Raw genomic sequence first — 17,504 nt, 5'->3', positions numbered from 1 at the left:
GTTAAATGTCCCTCATCACAGGTATATAGAGCCTTAATCAGACCAGTTATTGACCATGGATGCCAAACTTTTAGCTCAGCATCAGAACTTAGAAAATTTGATTTCAAACAACCCATATGTGCTACAGATAGCTGCTAGTGAAATGCCAGTTACACTACAAACAGAGCTACTGGACCTAACTTTCTTGGCCAAAGTTGCTGGGAATTGCAACGATGAAACTATCAAACAAGTATATAAGGATTGCTCGGAATTCAATAGGCCACATGCCGTTTGAGTTAAAATGTGTCTGCAGGAGTTGAAAGACAAGGAAAAGCTAAACAAAGTCAAAACTTTAGTCATGGGGAAATTAGTTATGGATGGAAAGTCACATGTCCAAATGTGGATTTAAATTTATTTTCTAAACTTAAGGATAAAAAGGAAATCAATAGGTATAAAAATGTATAGCAGTATATAGAGGAAAGTGGAGTTATTTTTGTCAAATATACACACATGGGTCCAAAGAAGAACAAACAGGAAGAGTAGGGATGGCATATTGTATACCAGAATTAGGAACTGGTACATCTAAAAGAATGTCCAATTTTGTAGCTGTCATGACAGTTGAACCACTAGCAATGATGCAAGCATCAAACTGGATCTGGGATGTATGCCCAGCAGCCGTCATTTTTTTGGGAATCGGTATCAGGCCTTACGGAATAAAAAAAGGGTGTCTTTGTCCGTAGGAGTGATTTAACCAACGAAATTATATTTCTACTAAGAGAGTTAGGTACAGATGGGATATGTGTATCATTAGCCTGGCTCCCAGCACCTATTGGGATAAAAGGGAATGAAATGGCCGACAAAGCAGCAAAAAGTGCTGTAAGAGATGGAAAGATTGACAGAGCAACACCCACGAGTAAGCAGGAATTCAAAAGCCTACTACAGAAAAATTTAAAAGCAGAATGGCAAAAAAAAAAATTGGATCCACGAAAAAGAGAAGATTTTTCTGAACTGGGCCCAAGAGCTGAGGATGACAACATACTTCATGGACCAGGTAGGTGAATGATGGGGGAAGATGTTGCTGTTCCCCTGTTAAATCAAGCAGATCAAAACTTTTGTGCTTCATCAGTATTTCACAGTACAAGAGTGTGGTGAGGTTTTAGGGTTAGATTGTGTCTCAAGAACACCACCCATAGTAAGTGGACATGCATAGCTGCTACTCTGCCCCAGGAGCATCCCAGGAAAGGAATTATGGCTTGCTTCCATCACTCCCAGGGGCAGGGGGAAGATTTTTTTTTTATTTTTTTTTTGCTGCTCTATTCCAGCTGCAGATTATGACCCTTTTCCTTAGGCTGGTCTAACTTTATTGGGCAGCCAAGTGGTGGAGGGAGTGGAACCGAGGCTCTGACCATTCCTCACTTCTCTCCTCTCACCCTTCCCTAGAGCAGGAGTAGTGGCCTTCTGAGCATTTGAGCCAAGGTCTTGACAGCCTCCGTTGAGGTGTTCTTATTCCATGGCCAGGCATGTAGTCTGGTTGAAATCTAGCCCTTAATGAATTTCCCAAGTATATTTTTTCAATGTAATCTTTTTTGTCTAGTGTAAAACATCATTCTCCTACATTTACACAACCATTGCTGAAAACAATTATATACTAAGGAGGAAAAAGAATGGTCCACTGGAGTATAATTATGCATAATGGGGTAAAATTAAGACAGCAACAACTTTAGGCAGAATAATGTATGAAAAATCTTTAAGTCTAGGATCTGCTGTACTGTCTGGTGAAACAGTCTTTCAAGGGTGTAGGAGAGAGACAGCCTGGAGCATTGGGCCTGATGTAAGATTTGAGGCCTGAACCAAAGTCTGTGAACCAGAGTAGTCCTAGCCTTGGCAAAACAATTACACACTAGATATTTATTTAAATACATTTCAGAAGTCTAGTACAGATACACTCCAATCTACTACAAAGTTAGATGGTTTGACCAAACAATTAATAGGGATGTTGTGTCCGAGATATCAGGAACAAGGGGAGGTAACAAACAGATGTCACGAAACACATAAAGTGGTATACAAGTTGTTTATCCCAGTTGTTTGTCTCAGTCTATAAATGTTGGGGTACCTCACCTTGACTCTTTGTGTTAGGCCTAGGAGACATTAGAGACTCCCACTGTTAACTGAACCATTTCTTGCCACTGAGCACTTAGTGTTAGCGTACCATGGAGCCAGAGTGCCAGGACTGAGGGCGATAAACCTGGCTGAGTGCCTTTGTCACCAAACTGTGCCTGTGGTCTTTCTTAGGAGTAAAAATGAGGACTGCTGAATTAGCAGGCTGCATTATCTGCTGTTAGTACTGATAACACTGGAGCTCCAAGGACAGATGTACTGAGCAGCCTGAACAGCATTACCAAGGCAATGACATTCCTTCCTTTTACACTTAATAACAAAGGGAAGTGGTGGAAGCCTATTTGCTTGGCACTCTTAAAGTTAGACTGAACAAAACATTAGGATGTGTTCTGTTAGGAACAATCTTACATTGTCAGGGAGATGACCTGGGTGACACCATAAATATTTTGTTGCAAATGCTGGAGGGACTCTCCTTCAGAGTTTCAGAAAGTACCAAATATAGCATCCCCTCCCCCACCCCTTACACACAAACTTCTGCTCCTGGTGCTCCATTATTTCTTCAGGGATGGGAAGGATTTCCAGAGAACATGACCTCTTTTAACACAATGGGCTGGATTCTTGTAACTTCAGAAATGGGTCATACCAGGCAAGATGAAGGTGAATATTTAATACAGTGCCATAAATCTAGAAGGTGCCTTACAGAGAGGGTTGAATATGCCTCCACATCCTTAAACAGAATCTGAAATTGCCTAATGAAATGATCATAGCAGTCAATCACAAAAAGATCCACCTGTGGATTAACAATACTAATAATAAGGAAAATAAAATATCTCTAATAGGGACGTGTCTCTCCTAGTACACGAGAGGCAGGATGCTTGAGCAACCAGGGTGCTAGGCTAGGCATTTGGAGATGCAGGTTCAATACCACAGACTTTGGACAAGTCACTAAGTCTTTCTCTGCGTCAGTTCCCCATTTGCAAAATGAGATATAGCACTTCCCTACCTCACAAGAGTGTCGTGAGGATAATTCAATACAGTAAAGACCATGAGGTGTTCAGATACTACAGTTATGGGATGCCATTTAAATACCTTTGATAAGATCCATTCCCACTCTTCAAAGACAGAGCTTTCTGTGTGCTTTGGCTGTAAGTGAATTACTCTGTAAGAACATTAAAGAGAGGAAAGGTCCTTTCTGGTTTCAATGCCACCAACAGAAGGGCAGAAAAAGAGGGTGTGTGTGGGGGGGAGTTGAATTTCAGTGTTGCATAAATACAAGAGAATATGTGTCTTGTGCTAGTGATACTATTTTCCCTCCTTAAGACCTACTTGCTATCATAACACCTATAAGAGATTAGCCAGCTATCACCCTGATCTTGCAAACATGCACATGCTTAATTCTAAGCTTGGGTAGTACCCTTGAAGTCAATCAGGCCCAGATCCTCAAGGATGCCCAACTACCAGTGATGTCTTTAGATGAGTAAAGTTAAATAAGTGCATAACTGTATGCATGATCAGGGCATAATAGTGATATAGAGCAGCAGCTGGGAATAGTGAAAACTTCAAGACATAACCCCTGTGTATGTCTGGTTATTCATGTTGGATTGTAAACTCTTAAAGTCTCTGTGGTTTCCACATGTCTGCATAGCACCTAGCACATTTTCGTTTCTGTTTTATAAGTAATAAAAAAAACCAAAATATTTTAATATGCATCTTGACACTACAGGTGGCCAACTGGTTCAGAGAAAATACAATTTTAAAAGTCTCTCATACCTCTGTTCAGATTTTGGGCAGCAGCTGAAAATGTATTAAGGTTGGAAAGTTAACTTTTTTGGCTATATTCCACCTTTCCCTCCCTCCCCGCCCTTTGCAAGCATGGAAGTAGAAATAATGAAAAACAGATGGATGGGGTTTGGGTTCTTTTTACCATATACAAGTTTGTTTCCAATATCAGGTGGCTATTTTGTAATATCATTTATAAAAAAATAGGCAAATTCACTAGCTACCTGATCCAAAGCCTATTGAATTCAATTGAAAGACAGGGGCAGGAGAACATTTTATTAATGTTCATTCTACAGGCTTTAAAATGTATTCCATCTCTTTTGGGAAGTGACTTGTCCCATTTAAGATGCAATAAATAATGCCGCGTTTAAAAACACAAATCAAACATAAAATTCTTCCCTACAGAAAGCATGAAGATGACACAAACTCTCTGATATGAAAGACGCGGCTCCCAGGATATCACTAACTGAATACCAAAGTTTTGTAGTCATTGATGATAAAGGCCTTTATAAAATTCAGACCATAACAGAAAACTATAACAAATGCATGGCCCCATAGCACTTCACAGTCATCATTATACTAGACACCATGATCCTGCAGAATTCCATGATGATGGTGGGATTCTCATGCCCCCAAAGCACAAACCTCTGTTGTTTCATCTATGGAAAATCACTGTTTGACCCGTGATGCTCAGACTTGGGCAGTTTGAATTCTTTCCATTAGTGTCTGATGCATATTGGAGTAGGTTGAAGAGTATTTGTCAAACTAAATCATTGAAAAACTTTGGCTTTGTTGATTGATCTGTGAATGATTTGAAATTCAGTCCTGCTGTTGACAATTAATTCAGTATTTGTGAGAAATGAGTGAGAAGTTTAAACATGCAGTTTTTGGACGATGACGTATGCGTAAGCTGTTGGCTTTGTGGGGCATGAAATGGTATTAAACAGGAGAGAATAGCAAATGACAAATAGCGAATAACACACTTCTGGTACAAACCTGTGATTCTTTACGGAGTCTAACACTTTCATAAATCCTCTGGGATGATGTCAATATTCACAAATGGAACTTTATAAATAGCAACCAATCAAATCTTAACAATTTATTCGCAATTTTTTCCCATTGTTTGACCAGTTCTCGTGCACCTACACATGACCCAATTCTTTCCAATGGGGCCCTCAGACCAGGGGTTAGCCACCATAATCCTGCCTTTGTCACCTACGAATTAGACTGCTGCAACTGCCTCTAGGGTGGAACGCAGCCAAGTTCTGGACAGTGAAGCTGCTGCAGCACACACCAACCCATCTCTGCCAATAAAAGCTGCTGCAACCAAATCAGTCTTGCGGTCTGCAAATTCAACTCCCTCCCTATTTGTTTCTGTTCCATATTCAAAGTCCTGGTCCTAGTGGTTTAAGAGCTAGATACTCTTTGTGCATCTCTGCTTTATCTAGGCACTTGCGCTCCTCAGACACTATGCAGTTAGGGGAAACTCAGGCTGAGACTAAGGCAGGATCCTGATTCCAAGCTTAACTGTGTTCAGGTAAAACTAGAAGATCCACATTTCCAGTAATGCCTTTCGCCAGTAGTGATATATTCAACATTAAGGCAGCCTGCTGTTTGTGCTGTATAAGTCAAGATAGTCTAGTTTGCTAGCAGAACAGACCCGTCCAGTAGTATGCACCAATCCAAGACAAGGCCACTACTTTGCATCTTGGAACAGGTCTCTGATAAGAACACCAGTGCTCTAATCCTCTAAAAGCAGAGCACTAATGTTCTAACAACCTAGGGGTGCAAAAGGAGTTTTCAGAACAGGACTTCCCAGACAGTGGCTGTTCTTCAGTTTAAAAATGTTCATTGGCTGTGCTAGGGCCCAATTCTGCAGCCCATATGCAGGACTTCAGTGGGAAGTTGAGCTGAGGAAGGACTGGACAGTATTATATTTTTATAATATATTTTATATTATAATTATATTTTTCTTGCTTCTTATCCTCTTGCAATTGTATATAAAAATAATTGTCCTACTACTTCCATAATGGATACTGAAGATTCTGAAGGCTACGTCCTTTCTGGAAATTCCAGTGTATGTTCTGTCTTAATTTTCAAGACTTTGTTTTCATCTTCAGTAAATTAAAGTACAATGGCACTAGCACCAATCAACCAACACAGCAATATTCTCACATGGAGAAAAAACTTAAGTCAGAAACTAGACTGTTATATTTTGGTTGAGGAAGTTATAGAATCTAAGCAGGTTATAGAGAATGCACAAGATAAAAGACTAAACAATGATCTTGGAGACAAGAAGTGCCAGTTCCCCTTTTCTTACAATATTTGGTAGGAAAATAGAAGAAGAAAAAATTAAACATACACAATATGGGCTGTGGGTCGCATTGTTATAAACTACAGAAACCTTCTCCAGAAACGCCAGTGGTGCAGGAGCAGGATCTAGCAACTACTCATGCCAGTCTCTGGATTGTAGATGTGGCAATGAGTCCATGAAGTCCCTTTAGAAAGTACATTGGCTTGATAGCAAAATGCCCATCATGATGCTCCTAGATCAATTCCCTGTGAACATGTCCTTAACACACAAAATCAACCATTATTATAGGAGGGGCTTGTAGCACTGTTTATTATGAAGGTTGCCTGACACTTCCCATTATAAGACCCTGTTTTAAGTTGCTTGTAACTTCATGAAACTTTAACTGAAAGTTAACTTTAGCTGAAATTTTCCTTTAGTATTTACTATTTATAGTGCAGTAGCACCTAGGAGGGACCAGTAACAGATCAGGGCCCCATTGTGCTCGACACTGTACAAATACTGAACAAAGAGATGGTCCCTGCCCTGAAGTTCTTATAATCTAACCACGACTGCTGTCCTTATTGCCAGATGCAAAGCCCGATAGAGATGCCATGGATTGAAAGGTTGTGGAGACTGAACAATACACGACATGGTCCCTCTGGGTAAGGGTTGAGGCAGAGTGGCACAGGGAAGCTAGTATAGCCACTCCCTTTCCTGCACACATCTATTCTTTGGCTTCATGTTCCAGGCTGTCAGTACTAGCATGCAGATTAAACAAGAGCTGGAAAAAACACCCCGTTACATAATAACCTCATTTTGAGAGTATGTGAGTATTGTATGACACAACTGACACAAGATAGTAAATTGAAAACTATACAGTTGACATTCCATTGTCCTTGGAGATTTGCAACACACACATAAACACACAGATCGTGCTCTGCTGTGAGCACTCCAAAGTCACTGACATATCAGTAGGAGGTTAGCAGGAAGTGTCATTCTTTTGTTTCACTGCTTTTTTAAAATTCAATTTGTATCACAGCCTTTATGCTGTTTGTGGAAAGACAGAACCTTTTTTTCCTGATGGTTGGAAAACACACACTAAACATTCTTGCTGTGTCAATTGTGTCTGTACCTCTTTAAAATAAATGGCCTTATTCTGCCACTCCAAATCATATTGACTATATTAATAACTATGTATATTTTGGTAGTGCCTAGGTGCCTCAGTCGTAGACCAGAACCCCATTGTGCTGGGCACTGTACAGCACAAAACAAAAATATGGTCCCTTTCCTAAGGAGCTTACAATCTAAGTGTAGCCTTCTGCTAGGTGGAATTGGCAGCAACATGTTCCGGGTCCAATATCTAGGGGTTCCTCTTAACAATATAAATCAGAACCGGCTCAAGCCTCCACCCAGTAATCTGGGGAAATTAACCCATCACCCCAGGCGCCTCGAAGAGGCAATACTTCCCCACTCGTAAGCACGGAGTCTGTGTATAGCAAAGAACACTTTTAAGAAAAAGGGGAAAGAACCCAGCATTAATTTGGGAAAACACCACAACCATGATTTGGAAGCAAATTACCAAGAACAAACACCCATCCTTTGTCTCAGTTTCTCACCTTTTGGTGTGAAATTCCAACAAACAAGTATTCCTTTAACACGCCACTCCTCCCTCCTTCCACTGCACCCCATTCACCGTTGCTGCCCTGGGTCAGCGAAGACCCAGAGGTAAGAGATGCATTCACTTGAGTTCACCTCCCAAGCAAGGGGCCGGGTGGGGGGAATGTCAAGGCATGCCTCAGCTGCTGTGCCACCGCTGCACCTGGCTTCCTGTTGCTGCCATTCACTCTGCTGCCACCAGATCTGCTGCTGCGACCCTCTGCTACCACTGCCTCTCTGCTGCAACATCACTGTCTGAAGCCCCACCACGTTACCCAGTTCTCATCATTTCAGTGGGTAGAGGGGAACCTGACTGCTAGCACAGGCTGTGCAGTCTCTTTCAACACAACACTTTCCCACACCACACCTAAGGCCAAGCACCTTCTTACCAGTGATTTCAGCTCTAGTGATCACTCAGCAAAAGAAAGACCCTCATTTCAGTCTAAGTAGCTATCTTTAAACAGTGAAGGGGAGGGGCCAAATGGCATCTAAGACTCCTTAGACACAGTCCAGTCCACACCACCAGAACCTCCCCCACCCTTTACTGTGATTCGGCATCCCTATCCCCTGCTTAGCGAGTGAATTTCAGTTTAGGGTGACCCCCTTAATCAGGGCAAGTTAAGTACAGTTCTGCTGCTCTATACTCATATAATAAGAATAACATTTCTTTACCCCTGCACTCAAGAACAGATTTAATTGTTTTTATTAAAGCTAATGTTAAAATGATCTAATACACAGGTTTAGGGAAGAGTGTCTATACATCTGGGTATAATGCTTAAGTTATCTAAAGGTATGAAGTTTGCTTTAAAAGCCATAAAAGACATATAGTGCATAATCTGCAATATCCCAAATTTAGGTTAATAAATTGATACAGTTTAGATATGAGCATCCAAATATTCGGGTCCATCACTCATAAAAGGTTATCTTAAGAGTAGCTTGTGGAAAGCAAATGTAGCAATGAGTGTAGATTGTCCCTCAGTAATTGAGAATCTAGGATATGTTGTCCCTTAGTAAATACAATTCATCAGAGAAATATTTCAGTTACTTTCCTGACTTCACTTCTCAGTGGCACTCCAGCTCATCTCTCCTTGTATTGCCAATTGGTAACCCAACACCAGCCAAAAGTGATCATTTTTGGCAAAGCAGCTCCATCATACTGTGCACCTAGGCAGAGTGGGAATGTCTATGCAAACAAGATCTGCTCCTAAAGTTTTTTCCCACAGCTCATCACTAGATGTCAGGGGAGAGCTCATTCATGCCTGGCTTACATAAATATAAGACAAAAGAAAACAGATGGAGACAGGAAAACACAAGGAAACAATGAGACAATGTTGGCCAGTGTGATGGGCAGTGTTCTCAGTACACCAGCAGCCTAGCCATTATCAAGTTTTTCATAGGCATCGTGGCAAAGGTGAATGTTAAGGAGGGTTTTGAAGGAGGATAATGAGTTAGTTTTGTGGATGGTAAAAGGGAGCTCCTCCAAAACAAGCATGTGGGGCAGAATGGAAGGAAGCATGAAAGAGCTTGTTTGAAAATTTAATATGTGGGCAGCGGAGCCTGGCATGATGGACTGATTGGAGGTGGAAGTTGAGATCCCAGTAGTGAATGAGAGATGATAGGTAAGAGAAAGGGAGGGGATGAGAGTGGGCACAAGGGAGTTCTGGTGGTGGAATGGGATCACTGGAGCAAGTAGAGGGCTAGAGGAGGAGAGCAGAGGAGATATTTTTTGTCTGTGAAAGGGAAGAAGGAGAGTTGTAGGAGGGCGAAGGGAAGGGAGAAGGTCACTTTATCCAGGCAAGTATTCCCACGGAAACAGATTCTGAAAACCTTACTAACACTGAAGACTTCAATGGGACTCCTCATGAAGTAAGGGACTATTCACTGTGAATACGTCCATCAGAACATTGTGGCATGCTGTGCTTGAAAGCAGCACCCTGGAACCCCCATATTCATTGTCATATGGTTATGATGTGTTTTGTACAAAGTATGCCTTGCGAAGTATTATTTTAAAAGTATTGATCTGTTGAACATTAATATCCTGTTGGATTGTATGTGCTATCATTGTATGGGAAGCTATGAAATTTTGCTATGTGAAATATGTTGTCAGGTTGGGAACACCCACAACCAGTCTTTCAGGTGCAACAGTGGAAGAGCCAGATGCACTGATGACCCATTAAAGGAATCCAGACTCCCAAGGACTATCCCAGGAACCGTATAAAATGGAGACTTCTCAGAGATAGCAGGTAGACAAAGGAGACTGCCTGACTCACATCATAGCAAAGGATCTTTCAAGGAAGCTGGAAGAAACTATAAAAGGGGGAACGACATCATTGCTGGGCCTCTCTCCCCCCCCCCCCCCCGACTCAACACCAGGAAACATGTCTGGAGAACAAAAAGTGAACTGGGGAGGTGGTGCCAGGTGAAAGGAGAGCCCCAGCCTGTGTATGGAAGGTCTGTAACCTGCTTATATTATCTATCAGGGTGAGACACTGCTTGATTCAAATCCTGTCTAGTTTATAGAACTCAGATTGCAATTTTACTTTTATTTCTTAGGTAACCAACTTTGATCTGTATTCTTATTACTTATAATCACTTAAAATCTATCTTTCTATAGTTAATAAACCTGTTTTATATTTTACCTAAAACAGTGCATTTTGGTTGAAGTGCTTAGGAAATCTGCTCAGGTTACAAGGACTAGTGCATGTCCATTTTCCTTTGTAAAAGTGGCGGACTGGGTAATAAACTTACACTGGTCAGGCTGCTGGCCTACACTAATAAACTACACTGGCAAGATGGTATAGTGCTGGGGGAATTGGCTAGAGCCTCTCTATTGTTGGTTCATGAGTGGCTGGCAAAAAAGATTTACAGCTTGTCACAAGATCACAGTGTGAGAGGGAGCCCAGTTTGTACACCAGAAGGCTCAGTGGTACCCCAGTTCCATGCACCCCGGAGGAACTTGTCACAAATGTGACTCATTAACTTCACCAGGATTGTGAGGGTGAAGAGTGTACTGCTGTATGGTAAGGGTCGCAAAACCACAACCAAAGTCATTATTTCTTAGGGAACATCAATAACAAAAATAACCCTAACATTATTTAGTGTTTTGGAGCGGATATAATCTCTTGCTAAAATGATCTTTGTTAGGCTTTTATTCTTAAAACACATAGCTAGAGCGGAAAAAAACCTTACATGATTTACATGAAGCAATTCCAGTCGCTTGACTGTATGTAATTGCAAAATCTGGTTTTTGGATTGGTATTGTGCATCTGATAAACCCGTTCTTGTCTAACGTGTAATTGTGCAATTATGTAGCATCCTATTCATGGTTTTAAAAGGATGTAGAAATTGTAGGATAATTTAACATGCATGTTGATTACTTTACAGTTCAGCATCATAGTAATTTAAGGGGCAAATTTAGGTTGTGTTAACTTAGGTAGATTTAAGTCCAACATTTAGATTTTGTGAAAACTAAATTCAGTTTTCGGTTTAGATTTAAACATTCCCCTCACAGTATGTGCAACCAAACATCACAGCACTATGTGAGTGTAGGAGAGATAAAGAGAAAAACTGAATAGTCTCTTTCCATTGTTACATGCTAAATAAAATGCAAGATGTAAACAAGCCACAAAAAACCCAAATCCTGCAGTCTTCTCTGGAGGGATGGATCCCTACATGGAGCCCCACTGAAGTCATTGGGGATGTATGTCAGCTCAGAGGAAAGGGGCCTAAGAGTGAGAGAAGTAAATAATTTTTTTAAAATTCTATCAAACTCTAAGCTGCTGTTTGTAGTAGAGGCACAGATATTTGGGGATTTAAATGGCTGTTGTGAACTTCAAAAATTACTCTCTGAAAATTGTTTCCCTACTATTGTCTGGGATAATTTCCCCCACATTTGCCCATAAAGAGTCCCTCCTCCCAGCACAGAAAGGAGGGCCCACGATGCTGTTTGCCACCCCTCCAAACCTTGCAGAGCATGCACCATTGGCTCAGAGGCTGGAGGCTGGCCAGACTTGAAGTAGGAGAATGTACATCCTCCACCAGCCCGACAGAGAGTCCAGTAAAAAATATTTCCCCTCACCAAACTAGATACATACTTACAGCTTTCAAGTGTAGACCTAACTGGAAAACTCTTTCCTTTCCACTCTGGCCGTTACTATTTCTATCTCTTTGTGGCAGGAAGCACTTTGCAACTTCCCATGAAACCCCGCCTAGTCCTTCCCTACAATTTCAAAATAAAGCTGTAACCGCGGACTCTTATTATATGAACAAAAACAAACACTGCCTGTTTTCTTTCCAGCTCAGGGTTTGAAAGGATATAAGCTTGTTGTGGTCCTGCCATCTAAGGAATTGGCTCCCAGCAAAATCATAATCTATTCTGTTTAAAGGAGTTCAAGGAGCTTGAAATCACAGACACAGACCCTTCCAGAATAAATGAGGCAATGTTAACGAAACCTTCCATTAATTCTGTGCATTGTACTGATGCAAAACAAAGAGAGAAAGAAAGGCAACCCCCCCTTCCCTCAAAACAATATCCTGTACAAATACTGCTTGAAGGAAGGGGGCCCTTTTACCTACCCACCCCTTCTGTTTCAAACCCCAAGACATTTACTTTGATCTCTCCCAATCAATTTTCCTGGTGCACAAAGAGGTCCTTTAAAGTCAACTAAATGGTCTTTCTTTCTCCTTGTCCTCATGGTTGGCCTTAGGCTTATGGAACCACAGCAAGTAGGATCACATCACTCTGAGCCCCCTGCACTGTTCCTGGTAACCCCTGTGCACTGACCCCTTATACACTACACCTTCCTGCATCATTCTACTGTCTATGTCTATACTGCCCCTTCAAAGACTTAATGTCGCTTCAGGGGATACTGCCTTTAAAGAACTTCACATCAGTGAGAGGATTTTCATGTCATATCACATCCAACTTTTGAAGTTTCTTGTTAATAGGGGTTGCCTTTGAAGGTCTGCAAATTGCTGAAAAGGTTCTTCTCCAAGTTCTTCATGTGACTGGAGTGTCTCTGTGAAGATCTCTTTAGCATTCCTCCAGAGGAGTTTTTAATCTTTAGGGACATCCCTGAAGAGCTTCTTATTGTTTGGGCCTGGGCTCCCTTGAAGAGTTTTGATGCCCTCTGACAAGTCACTGCTTATAGGCAAAATCCTGATTCAGTGCCTACACATTATTGAGTTCAAGGGGAATTCTCACCTGAGTAAACTGAGAGGATATGGCAAATACAGGACTGAGTACAAGAGAACAGATTATTTTGTTCACCACTAAACCTAATTGCTCTAAGAAACAAACAGCAAACCTCTTTAAAAATGAAGACAGACATTCTGCCAGGCAGTACTTGGCATTTTAAATTAGTGATGGGCAAATATTTTTGTATGAAATCAGAACCTAACTCTTCACTTTAATCTTGAGCCTTTTTGTTTGTTTATTTGAAAAAGTTTGATACATTGTTTTCTTCCCCTGTTAATTTCTTTTAGTCCCCTCCCCCCAGCGCTGCACTTCCTTACGCACACTGGACAGTACCACATGCACTTCTGAAGGCTTTACTGAAAAGGGAAAGTACCAAAAATCTCATGGGAAAGCCTCCTCTCAGGAGATCTGTATACCTAACAGGAACTACTTAAAGCTTACCTGTGCCAAACCTGTGAGCTTTTTGAGGTTTGCTCATCACTAAGTCAATGGGAGTTTTGCCAGAGTAATGATTGCAAGGTAAGTTTTAGGTTCTTCTAGGTATTTCCTAGTGCCTAATTTTTGTAGTGTACAAATTTTAAATGAGTTCTATTTTTCGCACATAGAAAACTCCCATTGCCTTCCCTTAATGTTTTAAGCATACAAGGAATGCAAGCCCAGGCCCTAAAATTCATTCAGTATATACGACCTTTTAATACTAAACAATGTGTAACAAGCACACCCATTTTCCCACTTGCTATCTAGTAAAGTACGGTGCTTTCAAAATCCTGCTTTTTCAAGTCTGTTTCTTTATGTAAATTTTTAAAGGGTACTTATTTGATTTGGGGTTATGGTCTCCGCATCTATGTGATTTCTGGAAGGGAGTTTACTTCTGAAAGCAGGGAGTCATTACAGAAACACCAACAATATAATCAGACCGGTTGCTGACACTCTTAAAAATTATGTGAAAATGCCTATGAATCTCAATGACAAAAATAATATAATTTAGAGTTTAAGTAAAGGAATAGATTGGGCAATTATTTACAGACAAACCAGAAACAACAATTACTGTCACAAGGAGAGCTGGATCTTCCCAATTACTGTCCCTAAGAGAGCCAGATTCAAGTTTGAGTTATGACCTGGGCCTAGTGTAACCTTTGGGTGGGCTAGAATTTACTTCATTGTGCTTCTCCATTGCCTAAAAAACCCAACTCCCCCAGAAAAGCACTTGGAGACCCAGTATTCAGACACTGAGGATTTTCAGCAAGGATTGCACAGGGTCAACCTCACCACAATCAGGTCCAAAAGAACAAAAGGAATTAACTTATTTTTAAAGTATCAACTTTATAAAATCTTACAATAAAGAAACATTAATAATAATTTTACAACATAATATGGCTTCTTTATAAGCCACATACATTATCTTCACAGTTATACATACACATAAGAAAACAAATTAAATCTTAACAGGTCAGCCAGTCCCCACAGAAACACAGTGAGAAGAAACTCAGAGTTCCTAAAAGCTTAGGTTGCGTTTGTCTCAGTAAGAGTCTTTGATCATCAAACCCATACAATCAGCTGAGTCAAAAGCAACATCTTCCCTTCACTTGCTAGCAGAAATCTTCAGTTAGAATCCATGCAGATTCTTCCTCCTCTGCTGAAATAATTCAGTTAGCTAGTCAGCTAATCAATTAACCAACCACTCAGGTAAGCGTATAGATCGGGGTGGCCAAACTTACTGACCCTCTGAGCCACATATGGCCATTGTCAGAAATTCGAGAGCTGGGGTGCACCTGCTGGGCTCAGGGCTTCAGCCCCACTGCTGCTGAAGCCCCAAGCCTTGGCACATTCGCCCTGTGGGGCTGAAGCCCTGAGATCCCCCCTCTCCCTTCTGGGATGCATGAGGGGGACTCATGGGGTCACATACCCTCCACCCCCAGATTTTTGTCAGGGTTTGCTGGCCCTGCTTGGTCACATGGTGCTGCCGGGCTCCCCTCCCTGCACAGCAGTTGCTGGAGCCAGCAATCTGGGAGCTGAGGCCATGGGGAGAGGCAGTGGAAAACAGCTGAGAGTTGCAAGGAGAGCTGCTGCTTTTGCTGATTCCTTTCCCTGAAGAGCTAAAGCAGCAGCTCCTCCCTGCAGGTCCCAGCTGTTTGCCACTGCCTCTCCATGCGGAGCTGACACCTGGGAGATGCAGGGAGGGGCCACTGATGGTAAGAGTGATGTGTGTGCTGGCGGGGGGGAGGGGTGACTCGAACTTTTGGGGGGGGGGTGAACCTTTACATTGTGGCCCCCCCACTCTCAGCAGGCACCAGTCATCTCTGATAGACGCTCCTAGCCCCACCACAGGGCAGAATCCCCAAGCTCCCTCCCTCCAGTATGGTAGATGGACAATGGTGGGGTGGGGTGGGGAGCTATGGGAGCTGCGCTTTAACTGTCTGCAGCTCACGAGCCGCGATTTGACCACCCCGATATGGATTTTTTAAAATCCTGTTACAAGAACAATGCAAAACTGAGAATAGCAACATAAATGACTCTTTCCCCCTCAGCACATTTAAATAAGAGAAAAATTGGTGACTCAGACTAGTCAAGACAATTTAACTAAAACAGTTTGGCTAAAATCAAAGCCTACAATTAAAATAAATTATTTCCCCCTCCCCATTTTCCCTTTCTATAATTAACACTGCCTGGCCTTCCATGGTGGAGGGTTAACAATATCACTAACGTGCTGCAAAATGCTTCAAAGTTAGGGAAAACAGCCTGCTTTCTGCTCCTGGGCTCAGCTTCTCCCGCCTTTTGCAAAGCAACTACCCTGTCTACTTGCCCTCATGGACTCTGAGTCCAGAAACAGGAAACCTATTGAACATAATCAAACCTATCACACCCAATTCCATAAACTTCTGGTTCTGAGTGTGGAGAGCTAATTGTGCATCTGTCGAGCAACAATGACCCAGACACAACTCATTTCTACCCACCCGCCGAATAGATCTCTTAAAGAGATATCTCCCTATTAGGCATGTTGGTTACGCTAGCTTCCTCTTGGGTCTGGGAATTCTGGACCCTGGAGTTTCAAATAACTAAGGCCTGCTGGGAGGTGGGAGAAAGATATAAAAAAAATCTTCCTGTTCTCAGTGGGAAGGAGAGCAGCAACTGGTGGTTGAGTTGGGTCTCCAAGATAAGGCAAAGAGTGAGGGCTTCCCTATGAAGACAGAGAGCACTAGGAATGGAGCTTGCAAGGGACTTGGCTGAAAAATGTCTGTGGAAGAGGACAAGAAGAAATGGGCAGAAGAAGGAGGTAGCCCTGCAAATTGCAAAACAACGCAGTTTGAGGCTGAGAACAGATCGTTTCTTCAGAGAGGAGTCCAGCGCAGGAGCTCTACCCAGTGATGCCATCTACTGGCGATGGGGAGAAATCCTGGTCACTAAAGGGAAGAGTTGAGAGGAAAGGTGTGGTCCCAGGAGGGAGGACAACTTGATCTTGAGGTAAAGCGAGGAGACGGCTGCAGCCAAGGGGAAGGACTTATAGGTTGGAGGGAGCAGTGACCACATGGAGGGCAAAAGATTTGCCTTGAGCAGCTGTTCATTGTGCTTTACTGTGGACTTTCCTTGCTCTTGAGGGAAGGACTCCTGATTTGGCTCTCTGGCCAAATCACCCACAAGCCTGAGGAAGGCCCTCTTTGGCAGGGAAGCTGACGTATGGACAGCCTGATGCCAAACTTGGTAAACTGAGCCTGTTAACATCTTCTACCATTTTTTTCACATATCCACAAACTTTTTTCTGTCTATTAAATTTACAGACAGCAACCTTCATCCTCTCCATTTTGAAGGATGTATTTACCAGGTTTGTTTAAAATCTGTTTCCCTATTATCATATTCATATCAGTTATGAGAACAGCGGATTAACAAGTCTTAAAAATATGCCTCTATTATTGTCCATTTTGCAATCCTGCCTCTCACTTATTATTAGGGTTATTAGGCTGCATCTGTATGTGACTTCAAACATGCTCTTCTGTCGCAGTGTGACTAGTTTCCAAGTCTCAACCCACAGCCTGCAATTGATGGTAACATGGTTGCTATCACTGGGAATACTCATGCTCCCTTAACATCTGACAGTCTTATACTGGAGGGTAACTCTGAATTCTACTGGAAATTGAGTACTGCCTGTTACTCATCAGTTCTCAAACTCCTGGAGACATCTTTCCATCTTTCCTTATAAATATACATCATTTTTCATCAGTAATGTCCATTTTATCAAAATTATAAATCAATGAGAATACTATCCTTCTATTCTTTAACTTATACTGAAACCAACACTCCTCTGACTGAAAATGGGCCAGATGCATGCTGTATGCAGTAAATGGTGGAGTTTTCAATTTGTAATAAGAGATTATGATAATTAATATCAAACATGACTTTGAATGATTAAACTCCTAGCCATACAATGCACACTCAGTGAGAGACCCTAATGGCTCCTTTCCTACTGACAGCTCCTTACGTGACATT

Source organism: Natator depressus, chromosome 2 (genome assembly GCF_965152275.1).
Source record: "Natator depressus isolate rNatDep1 chromosome 2, rNatDep2.hap1, whole genome shotgun sequence".
In the NCBI taxonomy this organism is placed as follows: domain Eukaryota; kingdom Metazoa; phylum Chordata; order Testudines; family Cheloniidae; genus Natator; species Natator depressus.
Note: the sequence above shows the minus strand (reverse complement) of the source record.